The 23,893-nt window shown below is 33.2% G+C and overlaps 2 long non-coding RNA genes across 2 annotated transcripts in view; both read right to left on the reverse strand.

Annotated features, from left to right (window-relative positions):
* LOC309639224 overlaps nucleotides 1-23,893 on the reverse strand; it is a 1,035,697-nt gene that overhangs the window by 593,324 nt on the left and 418,480 nt on the right. The gene's annotated exons all lie outside the window — the stretch shown is intronic.
* Nucleotides 1,843-23,600, reverse strand: LOC309639217. Its single transcript, XR_014251522.1, has 2 exons — nucleotides 19,590-23,600; nucleotides 1,843-18,750 (listed from the first exon to the last, which is right to left on the reverse strand). It is a non-coding gene; the product is annotated as an uncharacterized lncRNA (long non-coding RNA).

A 23,893-nucleotide genomic window follows, 5' to 3' on the forward strand; every position in this document is an offset into this window, starting at 1 on the left:
ATCTAGAGATAACATTTCATATGCTTTCTTATAGAATTTCTGTGCATTATTTAATAAAATAGTTAAAATATACTTGATCAAACCATATCACAAAATATGTATTCTAATTACAGTTAATCCTCACTTTCTTTCATCTTACAAATGTTAAACATTTTCTACCCACTGTTAACTAAAAATAGAATTACATGCTAACTGCTGCACCAATTCATTTTAGTGGCATGAGTTTTTTTATCTTTCATTGAATACGTAGAGAAAATTTAATAATGACATAAAGAGAATTTAGTGAAGTTATTTATAATTTTTATGTGATTAGCACTTAATATTCCTCCCAAAGCAAAATAACATTTGTACATATTATAACTAATAATGCAGCACATTTTTACACTTTACTTCAAAGATAACACAATTTTAGTGAAACATTAGATCATTATTCATTAAATGAGAAAGACTTATCTTCTTTTTGTAACAATATAAATGAATATATTAATTATATTGTATCTTTATCATTTTGATGCCAATCTTTCTTAAAAGATTTAGTCATTTCTTTCTAAATGTTTCTCATAATATGCCACTAAATGTATATTGATATATTTACCTAAACTGAAGAAAATGAAGTTATGCTATTTTAGAGAAAAAGTATGATTGATTTTTCTGATTAGTTTGACATTGAGAAAACATTGCTAGTCAATTTGTATAACAAACACTTTCCATAAACTGAATGATCTAAACATGAAATTCCATGTTGTTGGCTTAACATATTAAAGCCAATGAAATTTTATTAAAAATGTTGTATTGGCAAAGATATATCAAAATGAACAGTGTGTTCCATTTTTTTTTCAATTGTTTCATAAGATATTCAGTCAAAAATGACTTTACTTAAAAAAAAAAATAGCAGGTATAATTAACACTTATTTGGCAAGTCTTGGTAAAGCAATTTTATATCTGTTTCAGGCACTGTAAAACATGAGTCTAAATGACTGGATAAAATATGTTTTGCAAGTTGGTTGTTTTAAGACCCCTTTAAAAATGTAAATCAAAGTCTAATCGAATTGTCAATTAGTAGATTTTTCAAAATAATTTTTAGCAATTGATTTTCATGTGATTTTGAGCATGTAAATCAAAGAGAATTCAAGTAAATAAGTGACATTGATTTAACAAAACACACTGTTTGTGAATGAACTTTTCTCTGAAAATACCAGGCATTAAAGGATCACTGAGGCAAATGTAACAATATTCTAGCAATAGGATTCAGGACATCCTTATCCATCAGTAAGGACATCAAGAATTTTCTAAACCTCAGGTGGCAAATGGCTGAGATACATGACTCCTATTTAGTGATTAAACCTAGAATGCTATTCATAAGTGTACATGCTACAGAGCCCATTAGGATTTTAAATCTTGTTTTATACCTTGTTCATACTAGGGTGAAGGGATTTCTCATCAATATTCTAAACCAATTCATACATTGTAAATAATTGATTTACAAATAATTGTTACGAAACATTTTTATTGTTTTTTACTTTTGAATAATTTCATATTTGCAAAAGAGTTGCAAAGATAATACAGAGAGTTCCCATACTCCCATCATCCATTTCTTTATGTTAAAGGATTAGATATATTACCATACATACATTAGATACATTACCATATACTACCATGGTACATTTGTCACAACTAAGAAGCCATCTTTTGTACATTACTATTAACTGAACTCCAGAATTTATTTAGATTACACCAATTTTTCCAGAAATCTTTTACTTTTCCAGGATCCCACATTGCATTTAGTCATCATATCTTCTTGTTCTCTTCTGGTTTATCATAGTTCTCAATAGTTTCTCAGTCTTTTCTTTTTTTTTTAATGATCTTGACAGTTTTGAGCAGTACTGGTCAGATGAATATGCCTAAATTTGAGTGCGTCTGGTGCATATCTCATGATTAGCCTGGGGTTATTTATAGGTTTGAGGGAAAAATACCATAGAGGTGAAGCTCCCTTCTCATCATATCAGGAGCACATGGTAGCTACATGTCTTACCATTGGTGACATCTACTTTGATTGTTGGTTATGGTAGTTTTTGTCAGATTTCTCTCTATAAAGTTACTGTTTTCTCTTTCCATACTCTCTTCCTTCAAAACAAGCTCCTAAGTCCAGCTTAGGCATGGTAGGAACGAGGAGATAAATTCCTCCTGATGGAGGGTAGAGTATCAACACATATTGTTTGGATTGCTTTGGAAAAAAAGATTTCTTCCTTCCACTCCACATATTTATTAAAATCAGAATACATTTTAACAATGTTTAATTTTATTTACAACCTCACTCAGGGCCAGCTTCATGGATGTGAGACCTATACAGGCATGAAGGACCACACACAAAAAGACCCCACTCTTGATTTAACGTTCTGATGTTCAACTGTCTAGAAATTCTTAATTTTTGAACAACAGGCCCTGTTTTTCCATTTTGCTCTGGTCCCCACAAATTATGCAGCCAATCCTGATATCATAAAGAAAAATCCATTTCTACCATTTATAATGCTGATTAGCAAAACCCCATGTGTTGATGAGAGATTAAAACATAGAGATGTAGAATTTGGAGCGGCCATCTTGTAGTAATTTTAATCAAAAGCTAACTAAACTCAGTTCCTGGAGTTCACCCCAGATGAGCTTAAACCAAGCAGCAGATTTAATACAGTATAATGTTATCTATACCAAAAGAGTTTAAATTAAAATATGGATGTCAACTCCCAATCTCTTAAAACATGGTCCAATACAATATTTTAATCATGTCTTTTGTTTAGTGCTGAAACCTCTATAATAATTACTTAGTATTTCTCATTTTCAATATCCTTTTTGCCTAGCTTCTGTCTAAGATGGTGTCCAAGTGGAGGGCATGAATTGTGTGGTATGACTTTGGTGTGGTGAGGTGGGTAGGGTTCTTCAGTGTCATTTGGAAGTATACTGCAGGGAAAATGCCCCTCATTCACTGGGATGTTCTTTGTTGTTGTTGAATTCTGATAGCCTCCCTCTCTTGTACTGAGGCTACCTACAGCCCACGTGGAGTCTCTGCCACATCTTCCATCTGTATTGGGCACCTCCTGCTTGCGACAGTCGGTCAGTTGTTTCTCAGGTCAGCTACTTTCTGTTCATCTCTACGTGGGGGAGGAGGTATTGCAGGAAGTCCTGAAGCTAGCTATCCAGGCCTCAGGAGAAGGAAGAGTGGCCCTAGAAGCTCAGTCTTAAGGTTCACCTTGTACCACCCTGCTCTTGGTTGTTTTAGCACCTGTGGTCTAAAGTGAAAACAGAGACGAGGGCAGAAACCTGCCTTTTCCTCAACATTGCCCTCACTCATCTACCACAATTCCAACCATCCTCCTCTCTTCCTTTTCTTTCTTTTCCTCACCCTTAATGTCTCAGAACCTTAAAGAGCGACACTTTCTCTTGCAGCACTTTCTCCTTTGTTGACCTCAGTCTTCAGACTTGATCCTTAATGGCACAAAAGGGAATTCTATGATCTGAGTCTTCCAGGTTTAGTTCTTGCTGTGTTATTTGGGCTCTGGAAGAATTTAGAAAACCTGTCTACACAAAGTCTGAATTTCAAACTTTTCCAGACTTTAACGGTGAATACTTTCTTTCCTGTCCTGGGGTAATCTACTCCTTGACTATTCAGAATTGCCTTAAAATTAGAGTTTATGAATTTAACATACTAACATTTTATCTTTCTACCTCTTATGTCAATGAAAACCCATATGTGTAAATATTTGAAGTAAGTATAATACACTCAATCATTTTATGTTCATAATTATACTTTCATAACAACCTGAAAACAAGAAAAAAATAGAATTTTGGGATTCTCAGAGTTCCTTGTCAAAATGTGGTGGCATGGGGAAAGCTGCTCCTCACTCCCAACCATCCACTGCTCCCTTTTTGTTTCCACTTTAATAGGATAATATACCACAGGGATGTTGTCCACTACCTCAGCTTGCCTACACAAGCTCAGTCCATATCTCTCACATGAAACTTGGGCCCTGTGGACTCTGCTCTCTGGGTTGAGACACAGTTGGAGAAGGCCAGAATGAGGTGTGCTAAAACATCAGTGGGTGTCTTATCTCTGTCTAGGGGCACATTTATGAAAATATAATCTTATACTTATGAAAATAAAATATAATCACTATCCCTACAACTTCTAGTGGTAACCAGTGTTAATAATTTGCAATACACTGTCTTAGATTTTATATATATATATATACACACACACATACATATAAGTAAATGCAGACTTACATATAAATATATGCATATACATACACTCAGAGAGAGGAAGAGTTTTGTACAGTACTTTTCTGATTTAACAGAATGTCATAAGCTTTTCCTTGTTATTCAGTACTTAGTCTTCAAAATATTTAATTTTATTGATATTTATAATTTATTAAATGATTATTTGATTGGTGGGCATGTAGGCCATTGAAACTTTTAAAATATTATAACCAATTGTCTTCTTAGTTGAATACGGTGGGGAGAATCATTCTGCACCAAAATATATGAACATCTATAATAATTATATACTGAAGCCTATATTCATAAGAATTGTACTATAATTTTATTTCTACCCCTAGAGTATATGCATCTATCTCACCCACTCTTTGCCAGTTACATAAATAATGTTTTTTAATTTAAAAAAATTTTTCTTTCTTTGATTATTACTGAGGTTAAATATGCTTTTAAATGTTGACTGAACATCTACATTTCTCTATTCATATAATGTCTTTTTGTTGAACTGGTATCTTAAATCTTTCAAAATGTTTTATTTGTCAGGTGTGAGGATTGTTAAGTAATTGTTTCCATCTTTTACCAAAGCAACAGTCTTTTGAATAGCATGGACACCAACTCTGACCATAAACATTTAACCAGAGAAACTGAAAATAGAAATATGTCAAGTATAAATTATATTTTACCTAAGAAAGTCAAATCCATGTCAATTAAATGATGTTTATATGTTATCTGAGCTTTCTTATGAGGATGAAAAACACTCAAGGCCAGTTTTGTCTTCTTTGTTGTTGAATAGATTATGTAATATGATGTTAAAAAATCATATAAATTACTATATGTATTATTCTTACATAATTTTATTTTATGAGTGACATTTGTGTAGTCTTACAACTAGGCATATAGAGTGTGCACTGGAGAAATTAGTTTCAGATTGACAGACAAAATTTCTTTCACTGGTGAGTCATTGTGTTTTCAGGAAAGGTGGCTCTTAATGAGAACACGTATGTTTATGCTAAATAACCTGTAATGCCAACTGAGGTGGTACAGTCACCTAACCATTAGGAAAATTGATTTGGCCGCAGTGTATCACTTTACAACAGAAGTACCCTTCGGTAAGTTGAAAAAGTTATCAAGCACGTAGTTTAAATGAGCAGCGTGGATTCCAAGGGAGGCAGGAGAATTGCAACTCTCCACTGAAAAAGCATTTCAATTCTCAAAGAAGACAAGCAGTCATCTGTCAAAATAAAGTTGCCTACATTTTTTGACTTTTGTTTTCCCTTTCCTTAATCTTTTTCACTGTAATAACATTTGCTAAGAAAACACACTTTTTTTCTTTTAAACATAAAATATTTTACCAAGCAAGACTACACTATATTAAGTGCTCACTGGAAAGAGTACTTAATTATCATTTTCACAATACTGAGAGTATATTCAAGAAATTCTGAGTGTTCTTCAAGTGCAAATGGTTTCAAAACTAGCATTTTAAGTTATGTTAATTACGACAATTGGTCTTTCCATTGTCTCTTTTCTGCAAGCTTATTGGTTCATAGACTTCATTTACTGAGTCCTTTGCATACCTCAGCAAAACTCCGTATTTTTCACAGGAATAAGTCCTGTTTTTGACCATTACCTCTTCTGCTTCTGATATTTATTTAATTTCCATTTTCAGGGCCTTTACAAATAAATCAGAAATAGTACTTCTCATTTCTTTAAAAAAAAATGCATCTGTTTTCCTGAATGAATTCTGGCAATAATTCTACAGTTAGCCGTTTTTAGCGTAGTCTGTTAGGACTTTTCAAAAAGATTAAATATTATGTAAAGAAAATAGGACAAGAGCAAAACCCTAAAAGTTTTGAAGCAAATTGCTCAAGAATAAGTTCTCCTTACCCTAGATGTTGGATCTATGAAATCTTTCTTTCCTGATTGTGATCTAGTAAATTTTCTTTCTAAATATGATTTGGGAAATCCAAAGATAAATGAAAAGCAAGATAAAAGGGAGTGAGGGAGACAGAGAGATGGAGAGAGAAGAAGGAGGAGAAAACTGTATTTTCTTATTTTAATCTCACCTAGAAGTCGCGTAGAGTCACTTCTGTTTCAGGAAGGGGGACCCCTTCCAGGGCCTGAGAGTGGGCTCTTGTCTAACACTTGGAAATGAATTGTCCAAGGAGACACACATGCTGACAAAGCAAGAGACTTTACTGGGAAGGGGCACCCTGGTGGAGAGCAGGAGGGTAAGGGAACCCAGGAGACCTGCTCTGCCACATGGCTCGCAGTCTCAGGTTTTATGGTGATGGGATTAGTTTCCAGGTTGTCTCTGGCCAGTCATTCTGACTCAGAGCCCTTCCTGGTGGCACATGCATTACTCAGCCAAGGTGGATTCCAGGGAGGAGGATTCTGGGTGGTTGGTAGGACATGTGGACTAGAGTCTCCTTTTGACCTTTCCCAAATTCTTCTGCTTGGTGGTGGCTTGTTAGTTCCGTGTTCCTTACTAGGACCTCCTGTCGTAAAACAACTCATGCAAATGGTTACCTGGCCGGGGTGGGTGGTTTTGGTCAGTGGTTCCCCTAATACTTCCACTGCATTCTATGTTTTATAGAAGTACAAACAAAGGCTGGACCAGATCAAGGAGAGGAGAATTAAACCGCAAAATCCCATCATTGGGAGCTAGCTAAGTAATTCAGGTCCATCTGTAGTCTGGAATTCTTTGCAGCTATTAAAACTGAGAATGGACTCCTAAAAATTGTATTGGTTAGTGAAAAACAAAGGAACAGAAGAGTCTATATAACATACTACTAATGGGGAGAAAAAGAGTATTTTCATGTACTTGGGTTTTCCTGAAAAAAACTTTGAAAGGAAGCTGCTAACAGTGGGAATATGGGTAACCTGGGGGATGTGGTATTGCAGAGAGAACTGGGCAGATAAAGAATGGAGGAAGGAGGTTTTTAAATGATATAGTTTATATATTTTAGGTTTTAATTTTCTTAATTCATTACCGCTTCAACAATATTTTATATAAAATAATATATAAAGCCAACCACATGAGTAATAATTATGTTAATCAGTTATTTGTGCATAGGAATACTCTTGTACTAAGTGCTTGAACATCTGGAAAGCAGTGATAAGAGAGTAACATATAAACCATCCTTCATAAAGCATTGGAATATATTACTGTATAGGGATGCCCATAAGTGCAAAAGATATTGTATACTAACACTTGGCAAGATATGTACTTTCACATATTTCTTTTCCCATGATTTTGAAATACAAGCCGTTCTTTGAAATGTATAGTGTGCATTATTTTTTGAGGAGGAAGATTCAAAGAATGAATAATCATCTGTGAATATTTTCTTCTGGTAAATGGAGTAATGTATAAATTTGGGACAAACATTTTAAAATTTGAGCTTGGAAGACATTTTGTTATGACAGTAAATATGCCTGTGGGGATACAAGACTTCCATTTGTATCCTACTGTTATTATAATTATCTCATGAAGTCAGTGTAAATGTTATAGTTAGAAGCAATGTTTATAAAGAATTAAAGATCTGGAATCTAAAAAAAATGGTTCTGATGAACCTAGGGACAGGACGGGAATAAAGACACACGTAGAGAATGGACTTCAGGACACGGGGAGGGAGAAGGGTAAGTTGGGACAAAGTGAGAGAGTGGCATGGACATATATACACTACCAAATGTAAAATAGATAGCTAGTGGGAAACAGCTGCATAGCACAGGGAGATCAGCTAGGTCCTCTGTGCCCACCTAGAGGGGTGGGATTGGGAGGGTGGGAGGGAGACGCAAGAGGGAGGGGATATGGGGATATATGTATACATATAGCTGATTCACTCTGTTATACGGCAGAAACTAACACTGCATTGTAAAGCAGTTATACTCCAATAAAGATAGTAAAAAAATTAAAATTAAAATTAAAAAAAGTAAAGATCTAGTCTCTCCTTTAAAAAGGAATATTTTGTTTCAGCAAACACTTTAAGTTTAAAAATTGTTGTACTAGCCTATCTCTGACAATTTTATTTAGGATAATATATAGATTTTGTACTTAGGTTTAAAATCCATTTCTTATATTTTAGAGCAAGTGTGGCAGTTTAAAATAGTTCTGATATTGCTAAAATAATAACATTTTAAATTGTTAACTACAGTATACTTGTTTTATCACAATTGTGCTTTTATTTGACTCTTACTTTTGAAATCAAGTGTTAAATTTCTAAAAATGATTTTTGGGATATGCACACAATTTATATTAATATTTAACTTGTAATATTGTAACTTTGCCTCTAATTTATTATTGTTTAAAGTATGAAACTGTGGAATTCTAAAAGTGTTCTGTATATCATTTTAATAGTTCCTTAGTAAAAATAATGTTTAAATTTGAGACCAGACATGCTGTGTGCTGGATAAATACAGTGTTATAGACATATAACAGATTATGCAGTGACAAAGTATTGGCAAAATATTTTAAATGCAGCAGAATATACGTCAAGGGTAAAGAGGGAGGAATCTGAATTTTCCATTTGTGTGCTGAAGGCAAGTAAGAGAGTCTATGTGGCATATAGATCATAACATTGGACAAGCATAGGGACATACATATTTTAGACCAATCTGCTACTAAAAGTAATTGTCATTTAGGGGAGTCAATGTCACTGTATTCAGTTTCCTTGTTTCAACTACAGATGAAAGCATTATACTTGAATGCCTCTAAAGAGCTTTCAGTTTTCTCTTTCTCTGGCTAGTAAAGGATTCAAAATGGAGAAAATAAATGAAAAGAAAGAATGAAATAAGATGACATCAATGTTAACATAAATTATATTAATAACATGGCATATAATAAAATGGCAACAGTTTTTCATGTAGAGTTTAACAATTAACTGTGTTTCATTCATGATGTACTGATTTTCAGTTTACTAATAGAGATAATATATATTTGCACGTGTGCTTATAAATATTTCTTAAATTGACTGATACCTTTGCATGTCAGCTAGAAGATTGGAGTCCCTGGGCAAGGTTACATGGTAGTTATTTCCAGTGTCCTCTTCACTGCTCTTCTCTCACATAAATTTTTCATCAAACCCTTTTGATGGAACACACTACTTACTTGTCCCACTAGACTTAACATAGAATACATTACAGAAGATAAAAATGTTAAAAAGAAGAATGTTTAAAACAAGAGTAAATGAATTATACACTATATTCTTGAAAAGTTAACCAGAGGAAGGGAATCTCCCCAATTCATTTTCTGTCCTCTGAAATGATGTATATAGTGATATATTAATTTGTCTACAGATTTTATAGAAGGTAATTTGAAATTTTATTTAAATTGGGGAAGAGCAATGTAGAAATGAAGGAAACTAGCTGAAAACAGAATTATTGATTGGATTCTAGATATTGATTTAGGAGATGGAAAGGTTAGGGAGAAATTTTCAGTGATCAATAACAGATTAAGGGCAATTAGCACAAGAACCAGGCTAGAGAAAGAGGCAACATAATATCACATCAAGATTTAATTACTGAGCCTAAAGCAAAACTGCTACTTGCCTAAGAATTCTTGTTAGTAATGAAACTAATTCATCCTTTTTGACCCATTTTTCAGAAAACAGTGTGATTCCAACCTGAATACTAAATTAGGTAATTAGCATAAAACAAAATTCCCAGGTTTCTCAAAGATACTCTCTTTATTTTTATAAATTAGACTGAGAAATTCTTCAGTAATGTCCTTCTGAGGGTTTAGGGCTTAGAAATAAAAAATAAAGGGTTTGAATCAACCTAGTCCCCAACTCTGTATTTTACTGATTTCTCTGCAACTAAAAGAAGCTAACCACTACATTCACTTGGGCAGCACTTCCAGTGGTCTAGTTCATAAAATAGTCTCCTCAGATATTCTAATCCCTTAATCACTCAAAAACACCCCTTTTGGACTCAGTCAACATATCTGTTTGTCATGGGTTTGTTGCATTTTTATTATGTGGCAGACACCGTTTTAGATACCAGTGATAAAGCAATGAATAAACATACACGATAATCCCTTCTAGCAAAAAAAATTCATATTCTTGTGGAGATAATACATACTAACACAGTAAGTCAATAAAATGTATGCTATTTTGCATTGGGATAAGTGCTATAAAAAATTAAAGCAGAAGAGCATAATTGGGAGTGTGGAGAATATTGTGTAATATTAAAGTTGTATAAAGGGTAGTCAGGAGAGGTCTCTTGGAGAAAGTGATGTTTGACTGAAGTCACAAAAGACCAGCATAAGCAAGCTGTGAGGATATATGGGAGACTCTTCTAGGCGTGAGAGCAGCCAAGTTCCAAGAAGTGGGAGAATGCTGCATATTTTCGAGGAAGAGATTTTTACAAAGTAATTTGAAATTTTATTTTGATTTTAGGAAAGACCTAGCGAAGGGGAAATAAACGTGAAAACAGAATTATTGATTGGGTTTGAGGAATTCATTTAGGGCACAGGAAGTTTGGGGAGGAATAGTGTGTTTGAGGAATAGGTCAGTGTGACTGGAGCTGAATAGCCAGTAGGGGGAGTAGTGAAGATGAAATCAGAGGAGTTAGGAGGAGCTGGGTCCTCTAGGGCCTATGGTTTGCACTGACTGATTTTATTCTGAGGGTTTAAGAAAAGGAGAGACATGCTCTGACTTGGCTACTTTATTGAGTGTAAACCGTAAGGAGATGAGAGTGGAAGTTATTGCAATAACCCAAGCAAGAAATAACAATGACCTGAGGGTAGGAAGGTAAAACTAGAAGTAGAGAAAAGTGATCAGAGTCTGGATGTATTTTGAAGACAGAGCCAAGAGAATTTTCTGCAATAGTGGGTATGAGGAATGGGAGGAAAAAAAGATGAGTCAAGAATGATTCTAAATTTTCTGATCTGAGCACCTTGAAAGCATCCACCAAGATAGGGAAAACTGCAGGTAAAGTAAGTTTCTGAAGGAAGGTTTTGGACATGTTAAGTTCAATATGTCTGTTAAATAATCAAATGGAGTTTTCAAGTAGGCAACAGGGAAAAATATACGTGGAGTTCAGGGGAAATGGCCCAATTAGAGAGAGAAATTTGGGACCATAAGTCTCTATATTTTTAAAAATGGGTTTGGATGAGATCGCCTAGGGAGTGAAAGTAGATGAAAACAAAAACTTATGTTGAACTGAGCCACAGGAAACAGTGATGTGAAGAAACCAGGAATAGGAGGAGAAACCAGCCAAAAAACTGCTGGGAGATAGAAAGTAATGAGAGTATGGGGTCATGGCCCAACCTTGGAGTTTGTTTCTTCAGAGAGTAACTGGTCTCAGATTCTGAAGCCGAGTGTTTTGTTTATTGTTTTTTAAAAATAAGTTTCCACCTGAAAATGGGTGATTTTATATGGAGAGCTGAAAAGAGGAACCTTAAATGAACTATGATTTCTGCAAGCTATGAAGGAGAGCCTATTACTTCTGCAAAGAGAGTTTATTAATTCCAGGTAATTCTAAGGAAGCATTGATTTCCAGTGTTGTGTTGTTCCTATAAACTATCAGTATTTCACAGGAATTCCAATATGTAGGTATCAAAAAAGCATTCTCCAAATTTCCTTTCAGACCCAGATGTTGCATAAAAGTCTCTTGCTCCAAATGTGTGTACTGCACTGATTAAATATATGTGAATTTGTATTCCCATGTATGAAAATCATATACCATCAGACAGCACCATGCCTATATTTTAAAAATGCTCAGATAAGTTTGTTTCAGTAGTACTGAATCTTCTATTTTTTAGTTATTCTCTCTCTCACAGGTCAGTACACACACAAACCAAGACTATGCATATCCGATCAAGAAGAAATTAACTATATTGGGGGAACAAAATAGTCAATAATTTATTAGCCTGACTTTTAAAAAATCCTCACACTTTGGGAAGCTTTTCTGTCAAGTAGCTTTTCAGGTGCTTGCTTATTTAATGGTTGTCTAGAAAATAATTAACATGTTCCCAATATTTTTTCTAAGAAACAAGAAATTAGGGATATAAACTCAGTTGTCTTAATTTTCTGATGCATGTAAACCACAATCCTTTCTCATAAGTACATTTCCTTATGGCTGCAAATTATTTTATGTGCTATAAGACAATAAAGTAAATATTCTTATTTTCTAAATAATTGTAAATAAGTGCATTATGATTATATAAAACTATATCTACCTGTTTAATTTTAATAATTATTTAGTGCATATTATAAGACTGAACTCATCATCACTAGCATGTTTCACAAAATGAATAAAGTAGGAAGGGCTTTAGAAAACAGCTAGTTCTTATAGTTTCACATTTTTACAAAAACAAAAAACAGAGGCTGGACTGATAAAGTTTAAAGCCCGATTTGACATAAAAGCAGACAGGTTTTATATGTCTAGCCTTTGTTGATTTCTTTTTACCATCAACTCTTAAAATTCAACCATCCTTAAATCCATAAAATTATGTTATGTTTATATTCAAAACAAATTCAAGTTACCTTTCAAAATAAGAATTTTGATTATGTACAAGAGATAAATTTAATAAATTTTAAAATTTTAGAATAGTTTAAAAAAAAATTTTTTTTTTAAAAGACACATTGATTCAGCTCCATGATCAGACTATTAACATATAGCAATCAACACCATGGGTGCAAAACAAAAATCTACATTAAAACCCTTTGTTGGAATGCTTTCCACTTTCCACAGAAGAGAAACTAAAATAACCTTTAATACAATTAGTCACAAATACAGTCCTCAAGTTTTTTTGCCCATACACATGAGTATTGTCTAAAACATGTCTTCTTTGTAGCAGCTAGGCCCTGCCACCATTGTGCTTGGCTGAGTTCACAAATCTGTTGTAACCTGTAGCTTCCCTGTAACTTCTATGGCTCTCCTTTCCTGCTAAGCTTTGTTTCCTGGCAATAGTTAAAACCTTCTGCCACTGCCACAGCTCCTGCTGCTCCTGGAACCGTCATGGCCACCTTGGTTTCATGGTTTGGCAAAGTATTGGTCTCCACCACCACAGGGGCTGGAATCTCTGCCTCCAAAGTTTCCTCAGAATAGCTTTAGATTTTAAAAAGCTTTTAGTACAGAGTTCTCATATACCCTTCACCCAGTTTCCCCCAATGTCAACCCTTTAAATTAGCAGGAGACATTTGTCAAAACTGGTAAAACAATAGTGTACATTATCTTAAAATAACCGCCAGATTTTATTTGGATTTCAACTGGGGTTGTGGATTTTGGAGACCGTCACAGAGGTAAAGTACACACAACATTTCAAAGAGAATACATGCAATCAAATGATTTATCCCTGGTAATGTTTGAATTGATTACTTGGTTAAGACAGCTCCACACTAAAGTTACTTTTGTCCACCTTTCCACATTATTATTTGGAAATCTGTCACTAAGTGCTGCATCGTCTCTTGGAAAGAGTAGTTAAGGAGTTGTTCAATACCTCCCCATTTATTTGTGTAATAATTTGTTATATCAGTATGGACTTATGTATATTATTTTATACTTTGTGTTATAATCCCAAAAGACACTTTATTAACTTTCTGTTCAAATTGTTTCAGCTTTGTCCATTGGGAGCTCTTTCAGGTTGCCTCCTGTGTTTCTCTGATATGCCCTGATCCTTTTGCTTTTTAGTACTCCATTACTTTCTGGTACTACAAGATGCCCGGTGTCATTTTACATTTTCCCTGCCCCAGTTTTAGAATCAGACATTTCTCAAAAGAACTCTGATTCCTTTTATTGGAGAATGGTAGTTAGAAACCAGTATCAGGGATCTGGGTATGTTTGTTGTTATCAGGATGTCACTGCTTCTAGCCCTTCCCAAAATCTATGCATCTGGATCTATATTAAGCTAAGTAAATGTGATGCTTCCAACTCTAATCCAGTACCACACAGTTATTTCTAGCTTCCCTGGATATTTATAACTCCTAAGGTGACCAACTGTTCTTGTTTGCCTGGGACTGAGGGTTTTTCTAGTAAATAGACTTCAGTGCTAACGCCATGACAATCCCAGGCAAACTGGATTGGTTGTTTACTCTAACTCCCTTTTAGAAACCACGATCTGCCACGTTTTGGTGTAATATTAATAAATATCTACAATGATCTGAAAAAGTTAGTAAAATACTTTTTCCTTCTCCAGCTGACTATCTTTCTGAAGCTAAATTTTTTCACATACTTCAATCAGAACAATAGATCACAACACACTAAAGGCAGAAGTAAAGATTAAAATCTTACCTGTCAACTATTAAGCAGATGAAAATTCAGCTACTGTCTATTAAAAGGAATTTTAAAAATTAAAACAATGCCATATTTTACTATAATTTTCCTTTTTTGTTTGGAAAAAAGTTGTTACTTTTTTATAACACTTTTTATGTTACCAGGAAATGGAATTATTATTATTAATTTAATCAAATTATAAACAATGTTTTCAAATTTGTTTGAATTCCTTATAAGGCAAATATTTATAGATATTATCCATATAACATAAAGCTCTTGGAATCCTTAATAACTTTTAAGAATGCAGAGAGAGTCCCAAGACAAGTGTTTGAGTCTTAAACAAATATTTGAAAGGAGAATTTTAGCCATTCTGAATACTAAAAAACAATAGAGAGAAGATTTTCAAAATAATTAATAAAAAAATAGGTTTGAAACTTGTTGTTCCCAACTAAATACTACTACTACTACTACTACTATACTACTACTACTACTACTGTTAATGGTTCTAACTTTAATTTTCTTAAGTTTATTAAGCACGTATCCTCTCATGTGGGTTACACTTTATAAAATTCAGTGGAAGTCCTGTTACATCAATCATGATTGAACTATCTCCAAATATAGGGTGGGTCAAACATTTTATTTTGAGATAAATAATGGAGTCTTGACATATATTGTAGAATATATAAATATTACACATATTTATGTATATTAAACATATATTTTTATAATATATAAATATTATACACATATGTAAGTACTAATATATATTGCTTTCATTGTTGTTGTTGTTTTCTATTTGAGTCCTCTCTTATGTAGCCCTCCACAGACTATTACAACCCTTTCTGTTTCTCAAAATCTTAGCCAAAAAAAAAAGTCAGCTACTCTGATCTGAAAAGACTATCTCTGTACAGTCTCAATTCACCATAATTAAGAATTAACAGATCACTGTCATTTTCAGAGTTATGCTTTGAGTAGCACATTCCAAGAACAGGATGCATCCTCAGGATAGTCCATTTTCAAGCGATGTGTCAAGTTGGACTTATAAACCATAAACAAACCCTGAAAATTCTGTCGTTTTTGTACCCAAATAATGTTCACTCCTTCTCTCATTTGGAATTTATTGTTGCTGACCAGATTCTAGCCATAGGGCTGAGCCTGGGTTGCTGTGTGTAAAGCTTGGTCTGTCTTCAAGGAAGTCAGCGTAAAGGAGCAGAGGCAGATGCATATCCAGAGAGTCCCAGTGAAGTTAGGTTTGTGTGGGGAAGGTTATTAACTGACGAAACAGCTCACAGGAAAGTTTTGTTAGACCAGTTATTAAATATGGAACAGCTGGAAGAACTAAAGAAGTCAGCAAGTGCGTTGTTGTTGTGAGGGTCTTATTTGAATTAATCAAAGGATTTTGATGTTTCCTTGGAAAGCATATGCAATGATTTTTTTTTAAGAAGGAGATATAAATACACAGAGTTTTGCTTCATTAAGATCAATTTTAAAAGATAGAAACCTGAAAGGAAAATAAATACCTATCAATAGGAAATAGTTGAATAAATTGTGGAACTTCAATATGGTGGAATTTTGCACCATTATTACTAACATGAGGTAGATTTATATCAATTGGCTTTTAGTGAGTTTTAAAATATGAGTAAGGCAGGCTGCAGCAAAGTAAGCTCTATATAAGGAAAGAATTGGAATATGAAATAATGATGCATGCCTTATATATGTGTTGTCATTTCCCACTTTTATTAAAGAACTGTTTAGTAATATGTTTTTAAATGTTTGAATGTCCTGGAGAAACATAATTAGTTTTTTAATTTTGTTATTACATCATAATAAAATAATGGTGTTTGTCTTGTTCCCAATTTATTAAATGTATTGAATTTTGCATTGCTAAATGAATAGTAATATGATATTATAATGATATGCATTTATGTTCCTCATAAACTTGAAAAGATGGTATGTTCTATATGTAGGTAAAATTTTGATATATTTAGTAGATCCATTAGATCTACTTTACTCATGATGTTGCTTACATCTTCGAACACATATTCGTTTTTTCCAAAACTTGACCTGTCTTGGACTAAGAATGATATTTTAATGTTTCCTGTTGTTACTAGATTTCTTCTATTTCTTCTTGCCATATCAGTATTTCTACTTTGTTATATGGTGCATGGGTATTCATAATTTAATTGTAAGTTATGGTATTTGAAAATTTAAATATTTTATATTCTTAATGCTTTGGGGACGTGAATTCTGTCTCATGTGATCATAGTAATAACTCTAGCTTTTTTATTGCTTGCATTTGCCTGATAAAGTTTTCCCATACTTTTATTTTTTTGTAAAGACATGTCTTTTGTCTACAAAATAAGGTTGAGTTTGTATATTTTTCATACACATTATGTACATCTAGTCATATTCACTTGTTCTTGCTTTATGTTTTTAATAATATCCCCTTTCTCCCTTTCTTTTGAAGCTTTTAATATGCATTTTAATGTGTATTCTGCTATGTCTGTTTTTTTCTTCTGCCTGTTTTAATGTTTTATCGTTTTCTAATGCCTTCATTCCTCATATGGCTTATTATTTTTGACATATTTCCATAGAAGTACTGGCTACTTTGGATGAATTTGCCTTAGAGTGGATGTGCAGAAACTCTTGTCCCTGTGTAAATATATCACACAGAATATTGTGATATCCAGAGCGTTGATAGGAGGCTTTTTGCTAGACCTTGCATTTTTAGGATGTGATTGTTCTGTCATAAGGGGTACAACAGTGACAAAGGCAGTGGTAGTGACAAGGTATATGTCACCACGTTCTCTAAGGCAGGGAAGAATGACTAGCTGGAAATACCAAATTTACAAATTAGTGTTTCCCCTTCTCAAACTTGGCAAACTAGTATCTGCTGTAAAATAAACCTTATAGTATATTTATAACAGTATTTATGAGCACAATATGACTGTCAACATTTTGTAAAAATGTGCGTCTGTTTAGAAATTAGTCTGACAACACTGGATGTTGATACGAAGAGGAAAAAAAATCTCTTTATTGCACTACTCTCTAGTGAAATAATACTCTCTTTTTTGTTTAAATAAGTAGTTCTTCCTTGTGCTTTATAGTATAGTGCCAAAAATTAAAAATTTGCGTTATAACTTCAACATTAGAACTGACTTTTATAAAGAAATATTTGCAATAGAACTGTAATGCCCTATATGTAAAGATTTGGAAACAATTGATAGAATTAACAGTGAAACTAAACAGAAGACAAGAGCATGAGAGAAATGCTTTCTCATAGTCTGTCATCATCCACAGCCCCCAGCTCTTTTCTTTCCTAGGTTGTTATTTCCTTTACTTACACCCCTGTCCATTGAGACCCAACCACCATTTTTTCTCTTCACATTTTTGAAACGTTTTCATTTTGAGTTCTGTGACCCACCATGTTTCTAAACCATACCAAATAGAGCTGAGCAGCAATTTTTCTTTGTTCCCCATATTTCAGTGGCTTTCCTTTGATCTGAATTATAGATGAGTGGTTGGCTTCTAAGACAAAAACATTTATTAAGGGTCTAGAAATACCCATCTCCCAATAATACATTATCAAAATGTGTTATCAGCTAACTGGATGCATTATTAGAAAATTCAGTTCACCTGTACTTAGAGATGGAGCTTCTATAATAGTTAATTTTACTTTCTATATGTAATTAAGTATTAGTGTATTCATGCATGGATATTTAGTCATGGGCAATTATCAGATCAAGTGAAACATTTGAATGTATATCTTCCACTTTTAAATCTTTCAAGAGCATTTTTTTCATATAGCATTTTTTCCATGTATAATATTTGAAGAAAAAAAAGCAGTTGCTTAAAAAATAATCCCATAAGTTCCACAGAAAATGAAATTAATAATGAAACAAAAATATTGGCACTGTACATGGAATAGAAAACACATAATACATTTCTTGAATATAAATTAGCAGTTCTAGTTGATGACACTGTTAAGTACTTACTAGAAAATACTGTACATTCTCCCAATAATTCATGTTATAAACTCTATTTCAAATGCCACCTTGCCTCACATGCTTTGTTTCATCATTAGGAGAATGTATAAGCTGTTATACAAGTAGATAAAATTGCTTTTATTGAGATGCGTATGGACCATTTTCCACTCCAAATTGATTTACTTTTTGGCCACGTAGTTTAGCATTGAAGAATAACAGTAAGGTATACTTCTTTTAGATTGTACACTCCAGAAGATCACAGCAGGAACTTATGATGATTTTTATCGTTCTAAAAATAGACAAAAGAATAAAATTATGCAGTTATCTAATTTACGGAACAACCCATTATTTTGCAGAATGGTCTCATTCTGAGAGTAAGCCCTTCATTGGGATTCCAGTATAATGACATCCTTACCAATCATTTCCACAATTCTAGTCGTACCGGTCTTTAATAGCATTCTGATTGTAATAAAATAAATCAGTGCAACTGTCTGGTGAACCTAAGCTTCTTTGGAATTGAACTGAATTAACATATATAAAATTAGGTAATATGAGTTCTTATTTACTAAATTGATTATTCAACTGGATCTTAAGTACAGGTTTATGCTATGAGATCTTAAAATGAGATATTTTTATTTCCAGTATCTGTTTTTTCTTGTACAGAATCTAAGATGGATCTGTCCTATCATCAAATATTACTCTACAGTAACAACTGGTATTCATTTGAATTATAGTCACTCTCTTAATAAAAGCAACAGAAGACATGATTAATAATCAGTATTGAACTAAAATATAATTAATTTGCAGCTCAGCCCTTCACCTGAATTCCATGACTTTTCTCCTTAGCTAGGAATCATTCAATTCCCACTTCAAAGAACCACAGTGAAGGGGAAGTCCTTGATATTTGTAATAATAACTGAGATCTGATCAGATTTCCTTTGGAGGATGTACCTATCACCTCTGCAAAGATCAAATTCAATTAATATCTTCTTATTTATATCTGTAGAAGCACGCAAGTCAATTTTAGATATAAAATGAGGTTAAAGGTCAGCCACTCATAAAATATATCTGTTTAAACTAGAATTGCTCTTGTCCAAATGCTCATTGCTTTGCAAAATGTGTTCTTACTGTTTATTTGTTTTTCACAGTTGGTTAAATCTTGACCTACATTGTAACACGGCATTCCTTCACAGTAGGGTGCTCACACCTGCTGAATAAAATACAAATGGAGATGAAAACTCATGGTGAAATAAATGAATGTGTATTTATTTATGAAAATTCTTAGATACGTGAGAAAAAATACTCTTCATGTGTGTTAAAGCACTTTCTTTCAATTTACATTATTTTTTAACCAAAGAAGGCCATCTTTCTCCCTAGGTATATATGAGTTAAAGAGATTTTAAAGAAATATTTGTTTAATATTTGTTTAACAAAAGTTTGTCTCAGCACTGGGTTCAGGTATGCCTATTAACTTCATATTCTTGTAAAGATTCAGAGAATGTGGAATGGGAATGTTAGAAAAATGGACAGTTGATACATAGACTATATTAGGAAATCAAGGGAAATTAACAATGGAGTGAATTTCTCAAAAACAAAATTCCCAATTTGTCCTTGAACAAATTTGATTTTAGGAGAATTGGGGAAACTGGGAAGTCCTACATGACAAGAAAATAAAGAGAAATTAAGGAATAAAATTATATGGGAAGAAAAGAGTAATTCATAAAGTATGTTAAAATGCTAAGACAGTAAATTATTAGAGTGCCAAATAAACTCTAGTAGGGCAGCTAATAATTTTGTACATTAATATTGTACATTCTCATGCAAAGTTGATAACAATGATTTTGTTAATCAAATGAAAAGTTTTAAATGCCAGATTTTGAGACTGAAATGAATTTTCTCATTTTCATACATAGATTTCAAGGGAAGGATATTTTAATATTATATCTTGTGAAAACCAATTTAGAAGAATTTTACTATATGACTAATTAATGATTATAGTGACATTTTAAAGTATGAAGTACCATATAAACATGAAGAAACAGTGCCATTGTTACATGAAAAAAATAAATTATAACCAACTTTCTAGTTTATTGTATGCACATTTATAAAGTTAGTAATAAAATATAATATGAAATGAGGGATAATATAAATCACAGAAAATAAGCTCAAAAATATAAATGACAGTAATTTGAGTTTTGGAGTAGCAAATATGAGTAGTAATTCCTGAATACACAAAGTTTCATATAAGTTATCATAGCTTTAACATAAAATCTAATCTTCATGGTGAAACCAGGTTCTCTGTATATACACAGATAGATCTGATATAGTTTTCTTCAACTAGATTTTAAATCACAATCAGATTTGCCTAGGCAAGTATTCCCATACTGAACATTGGGCTTCTGAATATCTTATACATATGGATATTTAATTATGCAATATTATACTTCTGCTTCCATTACTCATAATAAGCACATTGTAAACATGTTCAGTATTGACTAAAACCATCATTCCTGAAGCTAGTATTACTGAATAGTGACCACTGTGGAGGAGCTATATGATTTAAAGCCTCGCTGAACACAGGGAACATTTTTGGCAATCTCAGATCTTACCCTAAACCTCTTTTATCTATTTTAAATCTCTCATAGCATAAAAAATTTTGTCCAGGAAATGGTATCATGTTATGAAAATAATAATAATACTTAATTATGTTAAGCCCTTTACTCATTATCTCAGTTTATCCTCACAACTGAGTTAGAAGGGAAATACTACTATTAACACACTCATAACAGATGAAACTAAATTTAAGATGAATGAAGAGTAAATGGCAGAGCAAGGATTTATTTTCATCATTATCATTATTATTACTGAAGAATAAAATTCATGTAGACATGTACACATACCATAAATTTATAGTATATTTCAGGAATTTATAAGAATTCATTGGTGAAACCATTGGAATTTTGTATGTAAAAATGTTTTTAATTATGAATTCCATTTTTTATACATGTAAGATTATATTTATTTTCTATTTATCCCTTCATTATTAGCTTTAGTAAATTGTATTATAAAGACATTTTAAAATTTTATCAGTTATAAAGTTTATTGGTTTACATTGTGTATGTCATCCACTTTTAAAAAAAATTTGTTGTATTGAAGTGTAGTTGATTTACAATGTTGTGTTAATTTATGCTCTACAGAAAAGTGATTCAGTTATACATATATATGCATTATTTTTCATATTCTTTTCATTGTAGTTTATCACAGGATATTGAATATAGTTCCCTGTGTTATACAGTAGGACCTTGTTGTTTATCTATTCTATATATAATAGTTTGCATCTGCTAATCCCAAACTCCCTATCCATCCCTCCCCCACTTCCATCCTCCTTGGCCACCACAAGTCTGTTCTCTATGTCTGTGAGTCTGTTTCTGTTTCATAGATAAGTTCATTCGTGTCATATTTCAGATTCAACATGTAAGTGATATCATATAGTAGTTGTCTTTTCCTGACTTACTTCACTTAGTATGGTAATCTCTAGGTCCATCCACGTTGCTGCAAATGGCATTATTTCACTCTTTTTATGGCTGAGTAGTATTCTACTGTATATATGTGCCACATCTTCTTTATCCATTCATCTGTAAATGGACATTTAGGTTGTTTCTATGTCTTGGCTAATGTGAATAGTGAACATAAGGGTGCATGCATCTTTTTGAATTATAGTTTTGTCTGGATATATGCCCAAGAGTGGGATTGCTGGATCACATGGCATCTCTATTTTTAGTTTTTTGAGGAACCTCCATACTGTTTCCCATAGTGGCTGCAGCAATTTACATTCTCACCAACAATGTAAGAGTGTTCCCTTTTTTTTACACCCTCTCCAGGATTTGTTATTTGTAGATTTTTTTAATGATGTCCATTCTGACCAATGTGAGGTGGTACCTTACTTTAGTTTTGATTTGCATTTCTCTAATAATTAGTGCTGTTGAGCATCTTTTCATGTGCTGTTGGCCATCTGTATGTCTTCTTTGGAGAAATGTCTATTTAGGTCTTCTGCTCATTTTTTATTGAGTTGTTTGTTGTTGAGTTGTATGAGCTTTTTGTATATTTTGGAAATTAAGCCCTTGTCAGTCACATGATTTGCAAATATTTTCTCCCAGTCTGTAAGTGCCTTTTCGTTTTGTTTATGGTTTCCTTTGCTGTACAAAAGCTTGTAAGTTTGATTAGGTCCCATTTGTTAATTTTTGCTTTTATTTCTATTGGCATCCACTTCTTATTGAACCCATAAGGATGTCCTTTTTTCATTTAATAGCATTTATTTGTGTTTTCTTTCCCTCTCTGTCTTCTAATTTTCTTGATTAAATTGCTAATGATTTTTCAATGTTACTGATTGTTACAAAAAGCAACTTTTTTCATTTATTGATTGTCTCTACTGTCTATTTCATCTGTTTCTGTTCTTTATTATTTCTTTTTAAGGATGACTTACTGTTTTGTTTAGTCATTTGTTTTCTTATGTATTTGTTTTTTAGTTTCTTCAGTTAGAAGGTGAAATCATTTGTTCAAATTCCAAACAAGTGCTGTTACTCTGTTTTTACTTTTTAAAAAAATTTTGATAAAAAACATGTAACATGACATCTACCTTTTTAATGAAGTTTTAAGTGTACAGTACAGTATTGTTAGCAATAAGCACGATGTTGAAAGGAGATCTCTAGAAAATTTTCATCTTTCACAGTGGAAACTCTAGACTCAATGTAAAGCAACTGCTAGGGCAATCAGCAGTGACCAAGTTTATTGGGATCAGATGATATGCAGGACTAACCATTTAAAACTTTCAAAAAAGATGGTTCACTAAGAAGCTGTGTGCCTGCACAGAGTGGAAAGGAGGTACAATTTGGCATAATGTATATAAAACATTTAATAAAATTAACATGTTTTATAAATGATTCCTTGTTCAAGACACTATTATTTTGGATTTTTTTCCATTTTGTGCCACTAAACACAATACCTATCTGATACCAAGAGTAAGCGTATTTTCTAAGCATATTTTGGGCCAGGCAGAAATAATAATTTAAGTGTTCTCTTCATTAATTACATAGCATATGGCATACTAATCATTCACAAGGTTAACACAAAAGAATATTCTAGTTTTAAAATTAATTAATTAATTTATTTATTTATGGCTGTGTTGGGTCTTCGTTTCTGTGCGAGGGCTTTCTCTAGTTGCGGTGAGCAGGGGCCACTCCTCATCGCGGCGCGCGGGCCTCTCACCATCGCGGCCTCTCCCGCTGCGGAGCACAGGCTCCAGACGCGCAGGCTCAGTAGCCGTGGCTCACGGGCCCAGTTGCTCCGCGGCATGTGGGATCTTCCCAGACCAGGACTCGAACCCGTGTCCCCTGCATTAGCAGGCAGACTCTCAACCACTGCGCCACCAGGGA

Source organism: Balaenoptera physalus (genome assembly GCF_965194825.1).
Source record: "Balaenoptera physalus genome assembly, chromosome: 12".
Taxonomy (NCBI): domain Eukaryota; kingdom Metazoa; phylum Chordata; class Mammalia; order Artiodactyla; family Balaenopteridae; genus Balaenoptera; species Balaenoptera physalus.